Genomic DNA, 11,311 nt, shown 5'->3' on the forward strand with positions numbered 1-11,311 from the left:
TTGGTTTAAGTTTCCCAGTACCGTTGGAATACCACATTAGTAGCAGTAGCTCTCACAGGTTCATTAAAAAAATTCACATCATTCACTACTTTCTTCAGTCCCAGGAGGTGTTTCAAAATTGTCCATGTCATTTAACAAATATTTGTTAGGCATCTATTACTGGGCAGACACTGCACTAAATGCTGAGGCTACAAAGAACGGCAAAAGGCATTCCCTGTTCTCAAGGAGCTCATGGTCTGATTGGGAGACATCCATACACAAACAAACTCAATACAGGATATTATTACTAAGCTAAATCCAACTTTTCCTGACCCCCTTTTTGGGATTTTCTTGGCAAAGATTCCCGGTAGCTTTCCATTTCCTTCTCCAGCTCATTTTACAATTGAGGAAACAGAGGCAAGGGTGTCTGAGGTTATATTTGAATGGAAGAAGATGAGTCTGGCTGACTTCAGACCTGGAATCACCTATTATAATATTCTTCTCCCTGCCTCAAGTTTCTCTCCCTTCCTTTCCATTTTCTACCTTTGCTTCTACCAAAATGATTTTTCTAAAGTACAGGTGTGACTGAGTCATTTACTTACACAGTAAATCCCTAGTGACTTACTATGACCTCCAGCATCAAATATAAAACCTTCTTTTGGCTCTTAAAGCCCTTCCTACCTTTCCAGTTTTCTTAGCTTCCTTTTCTCCATATAATCTACCAGCAGAGATGCTGGATTCCATGATGTTCCCTTGCAACTAACACCATCTCCTGATTGTGCCTTTGCACTGATTGTCCCCCAATGCTGAGAAGATTCTCCCTCCTCATTTCTGGTTCTTACTTTCCTTGACTTATTTGAAGATTTAGCTTACACCCTACAAGAAACTTTTCCTAGTCCTGCTTATTGCCACTGCCTTCCTTCTGACCATATAATCTATCTATATCTAGCTATCTAGCTATCCAGCTAGCTAGCTAGCTAGCTAGCTATCTACCATTTTCCTCATATATAAGATGTACCCTTTTTTTCTTGAAAAATTTGGGGTCTAAAAACTGGGAGCATCTTTTACAATAGTTGTAGATTTTTTAAACTTACATTTCCCACTTTTTTGCACTTGTCATTGAGCCCATTGTTTCACATTTGTTACTGGTGTATTAGGTTACAGTTTTCCACATTCTGTCCAGAAATGGCTCAGAAAAGATTTTCATACAATGGTGAATTCAAGTTCAAAATGATCCAATTTGCAAAAGCGAATGGAAATTGTGCTGCTAAACCTCAGTTTGGTTCTCTTCCACCTGAGAAAACAATCCAAGACTGGTTATGGGAAGAAGAAACCCTCCTGAAAACACCACAGCAGAAGGCCATGAGACGCAAGTCAGCCAAATGGGCTGATGTAGAGAAGGAATTGAAGAGATGGACTGAAGAGCAAAGGGCAATGGGAATTTCTGTGTCAACAAAGATGGTTCAGCAAGAGGCAAGAATTGCTGATGAAAAAGAAGTCACTGATTTCAAAGGAAGACACAATTGGTTCTTCAGGTTCATGAAACAGAATGGACTAACCATGTGTCCACACACAGACTTGCCTAGTGAGTGCTTATGGTCAACCACAGTCAATGCCTCTCCTGAGACAACGATTCATCATCAAACACAGATGAGAATAAGCTAATGGATGGGAATTTTAACAGTGATAAGGAGTTGTATGAATTTAATGATGAATAAAATTTGAGTTGAATAACTTTATGTAATACGTCTTTTTTCAAATTTTGGGCCCCAAAATTAAGGTGTGTCTTATCCATGGGGAAATATGCTATCTATCTATCATCTATCTATCTATCTATCCATCTATCTATCCTGTATATATATAGATGAACAAATCCAGTCTCAGACACTCACTAGCTGTGTGATCCTGGACAAGTCACTTAACCCTGTTTTCCTGTTTCCTCATCTGTAAAATGAACTGGAGAAGGGAATGGAAAATCACTCCAGTATCTTTGCCAGGAAAACTCCATACATCACCAAGAGTCTGACACCACTGAAAAACAACATCACATAATTGTCAGCTCTCTGAGGACAGTAACTCTTTTTGCCTTTGTGTTCCTAATCCCTGAAATACAGTAAATGTTTAACAAATGCTTATTGACTTTACTTGAAATACAGTCATGTAGTTCATGAAAAAGCACTTCCATCAAACAAGAAACTCCCAGAAATTGGATAATGTTTTCTATGTCAGTACAGGGTTTGGTATAACTGACTGAGTGTGGCCTTTGATTAATTTACACAAAGACAGAAAAAGAGAATACCCATTTCATTTACTTGATTCCTTGGGGTTCAGTCTCCAATAGTCTTTGTTACTATTATTAATAATAATCATTAACTATTAATAGTAATTATATTTTATTCAGTAGTATAAGGAACTTCTAATGAGGAAACACCATCTATCAATGGAAGTTTAGTAACTCAATTGTACTTTATAGTCTGAGGCTTAAGTGACTTATTACAGAGCTAGTAAGTACATTCTGGAAGCAGGATTTGAACCCAAGTTTGCTTTTGTAAAATAAATTTTATTGATATTTTTTATTTTTACCTAGCCTAAATTTCTCTTTCCCTCCCCACTCTCAGAGACATATCCCATAAAACAAAAAAAAATATTAGAGAGAAAAAGGAAGAGAAAAAAATCATCATAAACAACCCATCAAAAAAAAACCTAAACCTTAAAAATATATGTATTGCATCATACCCATAGGCTTCCCACCTCTTCAAGGAGAAATGAATGTCTTCTTATATTTCTTTTTTGGAAACCATGCTTGTTTTAGTTTTTTTCCTAATCTTGACTGTTTTGTTTTTTTCCTAATTTTGTAACTTTAACTTTCAATTGTTCTTCATCATTTTATCTATTATTTCTATTGTTGTGGTCATTGTGTATACTGTTTTCTTGACTTTAATTCATTCTGCATCAGTTTATGGACATCTTTCTATGTTTCTCTATATTCATCATTTCTTATAGCAGAGTATATGTTGTATTCATGTACTGCAATTTATTTAACCCAATGGGCATCTACTTTGCTTCCATTTCTTTGCTTTCAAAGGAAGTTTTAGTATAAATATATTTTTTTTATTTTTGCAAGTCAATGAGGTTAAGTGACTTGCCCAAAGTCACACAGCTAGGTAATTATTAAATGTCTGAGGTCAAATTTGAACTCAGGTCCTCCTGACTCCAGGGCCAGTGCTCTATTCACTGTACCACCTACCTGCTCCTAGTATAAATATTTTTATTTTTATGAAAACTTTCTTTTTATCAATGACCTTCTTGGGGCATATGCCTAGAACCCAGGTCTTTTTGCCTCTGATTCATGTCTTCTGGGGCCAGCCCTCTAACCATTATATCACATCTGATGGAGAGGATAATGATGATGATGATATATCTCTGGGGAGATAAAACTGAGGAACTCATCTGTAAGGTGATGCCTTAGACTGATGGTTTAACTCAGGGATCTGACAGTCAGGAAGATCTATACCACACTCATGCCAGCCTAAATGATTTGTCAGGAAGAGTCAAGAAGACCTGAATTAAAATTTTCCCTCTGATACTTATTAGCTACATAACCTTGGGTAAGTACTTAACCTGTCTTTGCCTCAGTTTTCGCATTTGTAAAATGGGGGTAATAATGGCACCTACATGCTAGTTATTATTGTTGTTGTTCTTATTGTTATTATTTCCCTACATATATAACGCTCTAAAGCCAATTCCACTCAAGTCAAATCAGACACTAAAATGGGAGTTCCCAAGAAAGTCCCTCCCAGTGACAACAAAGCTTGACTTGTTTCAATGCTTTTTTTAAATGTCTGTCCCTTCAGAACAAGATTCCTTTTTTTGGTATGTGTATAAGGATGGGATTTTTGCTTCTTTGTATTTTGTAGCTGTAAGAACTATCCTTCCTTTTGAGCAACGTAAGAGAATCAGTAGTGTGACTTTAGAATATCTTCTCTTAAAGAATCTGAGTTTTGGGGTGGCTAGGCGGCACAGTGGATAAAAGCACCGGCCCTGGAGTCAGGAGTACCTGGGTTCAAATCCAGTCCCGGACACTTAATAATTACCTAGCTGTGTGGCCTTGGGCAAGCCACTTAACCCCATTTGCCTTGCAAAAAAAAAGAATCTGAGTTTTGCATTTCACAGACAGAATCATAAGAGGAAAAAATCACCACCTCCCTAAAGGTTTTTTGATGTTTATTCTGAGAGAATAACCTATGGCTATTTTCCTAAGACTTATCCCACATTGCTTATATCAGTTCAACTTATATCAGCTTGTATTCATGTAATCATTTCTGGCTTTCATGCCTAAAACCATCTGAGTTCTCCACTTCTTTTCCCATAATGATTCCTTAGAAGCTTCCATCTGAGTTTAAATAACCTCATAGTTCATGATATCAAAGATCGGACCCTCCACAGACACCTCATTTCATAACTGTGAGTAAATCACAGGAGTTCTGAGGAAGAGTTTGTCTATGACTGTAATTCCCTTGCCTGAGTTTCCTTAACTCACTGATGGGATCCTTAGCCAGGGTCATCAGAATCAGAATCATTATCTACTGTCCCATTTTTGCTATTTGAATAAATGCTTTTGTTAAGGATTAAATGACAAATCATTAAATATATTAAGAGGAAGCCACTGGTGGGGATCGTGAGCTAGCTTTTAAGAGGAGACTCCTGGAAGAAGTAACAACTATTTTTTGTTTTTAGGGGTTTTTTTTTGCAAGGCAATGGGGTTAAGTGGCTTGCCCAAGGCCACACAGCTAGGTAATTATTAAGTGTCCGAGGCTGGATTTGAACCCAGGTACTCCTGATTCCAAAACCGGTGCTTTATCCACTGTGTCACCTAGGCACCCTGGTAACAACTATTTCTCTGGGGATTCAACCTTCTACTAGCACTGTGAGTTGGGTGAATGAGTCCCCAGGGAAGATATTACATTTCTACTTTCACATCTCTAACATATGTTCTCTTATCTCTACTGACACAGCCACCAGCCTAGTAAAGGCCATCATTATCTTTTTTCCTAGACTATTGCAGTCTTCTAACTCTCTCTCTGTCAAACATCTCCCTGCTCTAATCCATCTTTTACTCAGCTACGAAAGTAATTTTCGTAAAGTACAGATCTAAACATGTTACACACATCACATTCCCATTCCTCCACCCTGTACTTGATAAACTCCGGGGGCTCCTTATGGCCTCCAGGATCAAATATAAGCTCCTCTGTTTGGCATTGAAAGCCCTTCCTATGGTCCTGTATCAACTTTCCAGGCTTCTAACACTTTACTTCCCTCCATACATTCTATGATCCAGGTACACTGCTCTGCTTGCTGTTTCTCACATATAACACCCCATATACCAACTCCATGCCTTTGCCTCATGGCTGAAATGTTCTCCTGTCATGCCTTTGTCTCTTAGCTTCCCTGGCTTCCTTCAAGATTCAGCTCAAATTCCCCCTTCTGCAGGAGGGCTGTCTTCATTCAGATAATCTTCCATCTGCTCTGTATAAACCTAGTAAGTATGATGTGGTTTACCTGGTGTCTCCCCCATTAAACTGTGAGGATCCCAAGGACAGAGATTGTTTTTGCCGATCTTTGTATCTTCAGTTTTTAGCACAGTTCCTAGCATATTTATTGTCACTGTTCAATTGTATCTGACTCTTCATGACCTGTAGACCATAGAATGCCAATGTTATTCACTGAGTTTTCTTAGCAAAGGTATTAGAGTGGCTTGCCATTTCCTTTTCCAGTTGATTAGGACAAAGAAAGGTGAAATGATTTGTTCAGGGTCACATAGTTATTGTGTTTGAGATCAAATTTGAACTCAAGTCTTCCTGACTACATGCCCAGTGCTCTAACCACTGAGCAATCTAGTATATAGTAGGTATTTAAGTAAATGGTTGCCTTATATTCAGGGCCATTTCCAATTTTCCTGATGCATATCTGGCTACTGGACTTAGATGCATCTGGAGAAGAAAATTAGACTGGTGACTTAGCTCAGCACCCCCTCAGTCAAATCTTATTCACATGCATGTCATGGCATCACCTCCTTGATATCATAGTCTTCTTCAAGACGAAAGGACAAACAGCTTATTAATTGAATGATTGATTTTATAGGATCATATGTTCCAGAATTGGAAGAGATCTTGGAGATCATCCAATTAAGCTTCCTCATTTTATAGCTAAGGAAACTGAGTCCCAGAGAAGAAAAGGAATCTTCCCAAAGTCCCCTAGTTAAGAAGCAGAGTCAGGGTTCCCCCCCTTTTCTGTGCTAGCAATCCCTAGAAATAGGAAGGGCAGCACAGAAGAGAATTATAAAGGGTAGAGACTCTCAGGGACTTCTTTCTGATTCTGAGGGTTGCCCTTGAAGGAGTGCCAGACAAGTATGGTATGTTAGGCAGCTGAGGCCCAGCCCCCCCTTCCTAGACCTGAACCAGTTTTTCCTTTCCAACTATCCCAAGGTGACTCCCAGGTTCTCAGGTAAGGACCTACTCATACATGGTTTCCAGGGGAATCATTCCTGGAAGAGCCAGGGAAGGAGGGAATATGTGATAAGGCCTTTGGTGAGTGTGCCTGCTTAGTGCTGGCTGGTGGCAGGGTTGGTGCATTTCTCTGTCCACATGACAGTGCCTGTGGGTACCCTTGTGGCTGTGAGTGTATGTGGACCTGTATATTTGTGGATGTATGAGAATATAGATATAAGTGTGCTTTGCTTTGAGAAAAACCAGTATATCAGCATTAAATTTATTACTTTGCTTCCCCAAGAAGAATTTTCATCCAATGACATTTTTCTTTTATTTTTTAATTTTAAACTTAATGATTAATAAACATTCAAATTCACAAAAAATAACAATATAATATAACATATAATAATATAATATAGTGCTTTGGGGTTTGCAAAGTGCTTCACAAATAATTCATTTAATTTTTATAAAGACTTAGGAAGGTAGGTGCTATTATTCCCATTTTACAGATAAGGAAACTGATATATTAGAGATTAAGTGACTTTCCCAGGTTCATATAGTTCATAAGTTTCTGAGACTGAATTTGTATTTAGATTTTCCTTACTTCAGGTCTGGTGCTCTAAAACTGAACCACCTAAATTAAAAACAACATGAATTTTTACTACATAAAATTTGTTTTTTAAAAATATGTATATTAAATTTATAAGGTTGTAACAAAATTGTTTCTGGATTACCCTCTGAATTAATTTTTGTTTTTTTTCTGTTTTTAAAAATATTCTAGTAATGTTCTTTTGTGTGCTTTTTAAAACTTTGTTATTTCCTATTAATTAACCCTCCCCCAAAGAGTCCTCTATTTTTTTTTTAAAGTATAATAAAGCAAAACAAATGACCTTTTTCAGGTGACTGAAAATGTCTTCCTTTGTCCTTCTGGTCTATCACCTCTTTACTGAGAACTAGGAGATATGCTTCACAATTAGTCCTCAAAAGTCAGAATTAGTTACTTTAATCAAAGTTCTCAAGTCTTTCAAAGTTGTTTTTCTTTATACTACAGGTGTTCATTATGTTCAATGTTTAACTGGTTCTGTTTATTTTATTCTGTATCACTTCACAAGCCATCCCAAGTTTTTTCTGGTACTTCAAATTCTTCATTTTTATAACTTGATAATATTCCATTATATTCATATGGCATAATTTGCATGACCATTCACCAATTAAAGAGCACACACTTTGTTTCACCCATTTTGCTATCACAAAAAAAAGTGCTACTAGAAATATTTTTGTACACATGGGACTTTTCCCTCTGCCTCAGTCCACCTTGGGCTATATGTCTAGCAGTGATATTACTGTGTCAGATGCTATGTATAGTTTAATAACTACTTGAGAATAATTCCAAATAATTTCCCCAAACAGTTGGACCATTTTATAGTTCCACCAATAATGCATTCATGCAGTAAAATGAAAAATGCTATCCACCTCCATAGAAAGAATTGATGGTAACTGAATGCAGATTGAAGCATACCATTTTTAACTTTTTTTTTGGACTGTTCCTTTTGCAACATGGCTAATATAGAAATGTTTTGCATGACTGCACATGCATAATCTTTATCAAAGTGCTTGACTTCTCAAGGAGAACAGAGAACAAGGAGGAAGCTAGAGAATTTGGAATCAACCCAAAATTCCTAAAAACAAATATTAAAAATTTTTGTTTACATGTAATTGAGAAATGAAATAAAAAATGTAAAAAAATGCATTAATTCAGAGATCTATCCTGCCATAGTCTCTCCAACATTTGTAATTTTATCTTTTGAATCTGGTAGATGTGAGATGTAATCTCTATTATTTTAATTTACATTTCTTTTATTTTTAGTTGATGATTCTTTAATGTCTAATGATTATTGATAATGAGCAATTTTTCTTTTGACAACTCTGTTCATATCCTAAAAACTTTATCTATTAAAATGATTTATATGTTATGAATTTGTATCAATTTCCTATATATCTTAGACAGCAGGAAGAGACTGAAATCAGGGTCACCAATTAAGAAGACATTGCACTATATCAAGCAAGAGGTAATAAGGACCTGATCTAGGGTGGAAGATGTATTATTACTAGTGAGATGGAGAGGTATGTGAGAACTATCGGGAGAGGCAGGATCGATTGGCTTTTGGTATCTGAATGAATATAGGATATAAAGGAAAGGGAGGAATCAAGGATGATTCCAAGGTTGTGAATATGAATGTCTAGGAAGAGAATGGTGCCCTCCCTAGTTGAATTTTAGGGAAAAGATAATGACTTCCACTTTGGATATGTTGAATTTGAGTGGCTAAAGAACATCTAGGTGGAGATTTGTCCATGAGGGTCTGGAATGCAAGAGAGAGATCTAACTATATAGATTTGGGCGACATCTATATAGAGATGATAGTTGAACCCATGAGAGTTGAAATCATAAAGAGAGAATATATATATAGCAAAGAAAGAGGAGATAGTCCAGTTCAGAGACCTGCAGTATGTTCACTGCAGTGGTAGAGCATTCAGAGCTCATATTGGTCTGATCAGCCACAGGAGGACACACTGTAATTTGTCTCATAGTGATGTCATTTTGGTCTTCTTTGATAATGAAGGATTTGAGAAAGTAATGGAGAAAATGTTAATGTTAAAATGTTAAAAATATATTATGTGTACTTTTGCCCCCTAGATAACAGACTGTTAAATATTTACCAGTACACCACTACTTGGATCTCCGAAATATAATGTAGCTCTAATGTATCATGATCCTCAGGTGACTAGTGAATAGTCTACCCGATTCATCTTCCTGACTTCAAATTAGGCCTCAGATACTTACTAGATGTAAGTTACTTAACCTTGTTTACCTCAGTTTCTTCATCTGTAAAATGAACTGGAGAAGGAAATAGCAAACCACTCCAGTATCTTTTGTCAAGAAAACAATTTGGATAGTGACTTTTCCTAGAGAATGTCTCAATTTTTTCCACCTGGAAGATCACTTAAGAAGGAAGAGGAAGTACTGAATAGTGGAAAGAGTGGATTTTGAGTCAAAAATTTAGCTTCCGGGACGGCTAGGTAGCCCTGGAGTCAGGAGTACTTGAGTTCAAATCCGACCTCAGACACTTAATAATTACCTAGCTGTGTGGCCTTGAGCAAGCCACTTAACTCCATTGCCTTGCAAAAAAAAAAATTAGCTTCGGAACCTGACTTTCCTCTTTATTTCCTGTGTGACCCAAGCTAAATCACTTTTCCTCTAAAGTCTCAGGTTTCCTTTGTAAAATAAGGGGATTGGGTGAGATGACTCTTCAGATCTCCCCCAGTACTAAAATCTTTTAAACCATGTAGACAGATGGAGTCTTCAAGGAGTCAATTACAAGCTGACATAAATTGAGATGATAGTTGAAAAGAGCTTTGCATGAAGGATGGTTGGCAAATTGTAAGGGCTTAATGTCTGTTTCTTTCCTTCCTTCTTCCCTCCTTTTTCCTCTTGTTATATAATAACTAACACTTATATAGCTCTTTGAGGTTAATAAAGTGCTTAATATATGTTTTCTTATTTAATCCTCACAAAAACCCTGGGAGGTAGATGATATTACCTCCAATTTACCATAAGGAAATTGAGGTCAACAGAGATTAAGTGGCTTGTCCAAGGCCACACAACTAGTCCAGGTCTGAAGCAGGGTTCCAGGTCTGAAGCAGGGTTCCAGGTCTTTCTGACTCCAAGTCCCACACTCCATACTACTGGTATACCTACATTACAAGAAAAGGAAATGGGGCAGCTAGGTGGCACAGAGGATAGAGCACCAGCCCTGGAGTCAGGAGTACCTGAGTTCAAATGCAACTTCAGGAACTTAATAATTACCTAGCTGTGTGGCTTTGGACAAGGTACTTAACCCCATATGCTTTGCAAAAACCTAAAAAAAAAAAATAAAGGAAAGCTGTATGAGTCCTTTTGGTAGAGCTTTTATCTTTCTCTCTTGATCCAGGGAGGTTTCCTAAAGAAGAGGGGATGTGGGAAGGAGGTACTGCTGGCAGGACAGACTGTCCAGTGATGTCATCCAAGGTGAATGTAGAAAGCAGAGGGCTGAGAAGATGAGCGGTTTGGAGCAGGTGAGTCTAAGACAGACAAAGGTGTATGAGACAAGGCCATATGGGACAGGCTGATTGGGCAAGATCAGGGAGATGCTATTTCCTAGCCAAAGTTCACAAACACCACAAACCACTTGAATTTTTCCAGAGTGAAGTCATAGCTGAACAATACTATTTAGAGTCCTGACTTCCAGTGGTGAGCTAGCTGTGGGCAATGAATGCTCACTGCCTTAGACAAAGAAGGGAACTGACCCAGCTTGTAGTAATGGAATATACTTTGAGCACCAATATTCTGATTATAATTTTATAAGGTACTGGCCCCAAGTCAAAACACCCTGCTCTTTCCTCTCAGGAAATCAACTAGGGGCAACTAAGTGGCAGAGTAGACCGCTGGGCCTGGAGTCAGAATCTTCCTGAATTCAATTCTGACTTCAGATACTTCCCAGTTGTGTGACCCTTGTCAAGTCACTTAACACTGTTTGCCTTAGTTTTCTCATCTGCAAATTGAACTGGAGAAGGAAACAACAGACCACTCCAATATCTGCCAAGAAAACCCCAAATGGGACCACAAAGAGTCAGGCACAACTGAAAAATGACCAAACAAGAAATCAACTCTACTCAAGTAGGTACAGTAATCTAGTTTTGTGACAAGATGATCTGGGGTTCAAATCCCAATTTTGCCACTTATCTAAAAAGTAATTTCCTCTCTCAGGGCCTCAGTTTTAAGATTATTTCTATAAAAGTAGTTGCTA

This window comes from Macrotis lagotis, chromosome 2, assembly GCF_037893015.1.
Source record: "Macrotis lagotis isolate mMagLag1 chromosome 2, bilby.v1.9.chrom.fasta, whole genome shotgun sequence".
Classification (NCBI taxonomy): domain Eukaryota; kingdom Metazoa; phylum Chordata; class Mammalia; order Peramelemorphia; family Peramelidae; genus Macrotis; species Macrotis lagotis.